This window comes from Micromys minutus (assembly GCF_963924665.1).
Source record: "Micromys minutus genome assembly, chromosome: 17".
Classification (NCBI taxonomy): domain Eukaryota; kingdom Metazoa; phylum Chordata; class Mammalia; order Rodentia; family Muridae; genus Micromys; species Micromys minutus.
Genome location: NC_137952.1, coordinates 14,703,518 through 14,706,553, shown reverse-complemented (window position 1 = coordinate 14,706,553; position 3,036 = coordinate 14,703,518).

The window sequence follows — 3,036 nt, the reverse complement described above, 5'->3', positions numbered from 1 at the left end:
ATTCTTGTGGTCACTTTCTGTGTTTTATTACTTCCATACACTTAAGAATCTTCCCATGTCTTATGTCTTTGATTTGGCTTTATAAAATCCTCAATTTTGTCCTGAATGACTGCAGTTCTTTTTCATGCTATGGCTTCTCTAGCCTTAGTTTAATAAACTGAATGTTTGAAGTCCTCAAAAAAAAAAAAAAAAAAAAAAAGAAAGAAAGAAAGAAAGAAAGAAAAAAGAGGCAGGAAATATATCAGATCCTGAAGGTAGGGTGAAGGTTATAAAATGCCATCCCTCTAAGTGCACACAACCACTCTAGTTAAAAACTCACAACAGTTGCACCTGGACTACATAAGTCATAGAAAGAGGAGGAATTATAAGGACACCCTCTCTGCTGAACTAGTGGAAGGAATCATTGTTTATAGGTGTGTACACTCAGAAGATACCACACATGCTCAATAGGTCACAGAACAAACATGGGAGAGTTATAGGTACGAGGCAGTGTGGACAGAGGTAGTAGGAAGGTGAGGGGAATGAAGGGAAAGAGTGGTTATTATATAATGTGCTCATGTATAAAATTGTCAACAAAAATGATTTTTTAAAAAAAATCATAAAACTAAATCTCTCAGATAAGAACACTGTTCATTTCATATAATTTACACTTTAAAAGTAGAAACTACAAAATCAGAACAGTAAGAAAAGGGGTCTTGTCAAAAAAATTATCCAACAACTCCTATCTAGAGACAAAGATAGGACTTTTCACACCAAGAAGATGCCCAATCTGACCAAATAACCTGCAAATTTAGGGAAGAAAATACTTCTCAACATCTGAAAACTTACCTCCTGCCATTTCATTCGATAAAGGCAAAAATGCGTACACGGGAGGACAAGGAGACCAGGAAAGAGGAATGTACATGAGAGAAAGGAAAGGACCACGACCACATGAAGGTGAAGAAAGACTCCAAGACAGAGGCCACAGTAAACCCTGTGAGCTAGGGTTGGGGACTAGGGGTCACCTGCTCTGCCTCATTCATGTCATTAACTCTTTTCATGGCTTTCTTCAAAAGTATAATTTCATGACACCAGTGAAGTTTATAAAACACTAAGTACAAATAAGTAATTATTAGTTGCTGAGGGAAAAACATTTTTTTATAAAATAGATGATATTGTATGTAATATCTATGCATTTTAATATGTCTTTGATAATTAATCCAGGAGACAGTTGGGAGAGAATACAGCTTTCCCACCAAGTTTCTAATCTTCCAAAATTAAAATTCAAAGCTTTTCATTGTCCGTTAACTTGGCATCTACTGTCTAAAGGTTTTTTAAAGTACCTTTAGCATCCCATGAATACACACATTTAATAAATAGCTTATGGTAATGGGCACTATGCCTGGGAGTTGTAAAGGTAGCAAATTATGAATTTAAATCCATGTGCAATGATTCTGAGGCTCCAGAGTTTACTGGAGAATATTGTTATCCTAGCCCTCATTTTAAATTTCTTAATTACTAAAGTTTAGAAATAAGTAACTATGTTTCTGTTAATTTCCCACCTACCCTTAACACAGCTACTCCCTCCTCTGCCGAATCTTGAGCTCACAGAGAACTTCTCAGAATTAACGGCCTTATTTTACCACATGACCTCAGGCATTGTCTCTTCATTCCTGCTAAGAAAGTCCTACTGAAAAATAACAAGCTAGTTTGAGTTTTTTTCCTGCCAATAATTTCTTATTGACAAAGCCAGCATTTAGTTACCCATAGTTCAGCATTCAGTTACCCACAGTTCAGCATTTAGTTACCCACAGTTCAGCATTTAGTTACCCACAGTTCAGCATTTAGTTGCCCACAGTTGTTGTTTTAACTTCATTCTTCAAATTGTGTTTAGGTAAATACCTTACAAACGTGTAAATCAGTAATGTTCTATCATGAGTGAGTTTTATGAACTATGAAAATTCTTTAAATTCTACAAATAATAAGAAAAAAATATTCTTGATTTATTTGTTACATATTTTAAATGATCTGCCCAGCGATGACAAATATGAGATGACAGTTTTGTTTCCTTATAAACCTCCAGCTGAAAATGTGTTCCCTTGTAAAATGGTTACTAACCCATTTTTGTTACGATAGCATAGAATTACAGATGAACTGAACCCAAGATGCTCTAATCTAACATCTATTTCCAAGAGTGACTACATTCTACTAATCCAAGATTATTAAAGAAGATTATATCCTTCTTTATTTTTCAGAATATCTAGGGAAGAGGTTGCAGTAAGATTCACAAATTGCTGTATTGTCTAATAGCCCTTCCATTACTCATAATCTAAACCTGCAGGTAAAAGGAGCTGAAGCCCAGACTTCCTACGTTAACAGATGCTTGTCCTAGTTAGTGTCACTATGGGTGTGAGGAGACACCATGAGCAAAAGCAACATGGAGAGGGATGGAAATACACTTACACTTTCACAGCACTGCTCATCAGCAAAGGAAGTCAGAACCGAAATTCAAGCAGAGCAGGGACTGAAGAAAAGGGCATGGAGGGATATAAGAGGGCATATAGATTGTTAACCTGCTTCCTTATAGGAACAGGACCACCAGCCCAGGAATGGCCCCACTCACAATGGGCTGGGTCCTCCCTCATCAATCAATAATTTAATAAAAGCCTACAACTTTGCCAATAACCACATCTTATGGACGTATTTTCTCAACAGAAGCTCTGTCCTCTCCAATGACATTAGCTTGTGTCAAGTTAATGTAAAACTAACAGGCACAGTGATCTTTATTGATTGTGGTTATAAAACAACCATAAAATAAGTAGATAAAATCATAGATATGATAAAACATCCCAATAGTGAATCAACCATTCACTTACTTTGAACAATATCCAAATTAAAACGTATCAATACAGGAAAAGTATGTATACCAAAGACGGGCACCTCTGTTAAGTTCAGTAAGATTTTCTACTAATAAAGAAAATAATTTTTATTAGATGTGTGTTTACTAGTCCAAAAGATGAAAATTAGAAAATACTTATTGGGACCTTTTTGGATGCC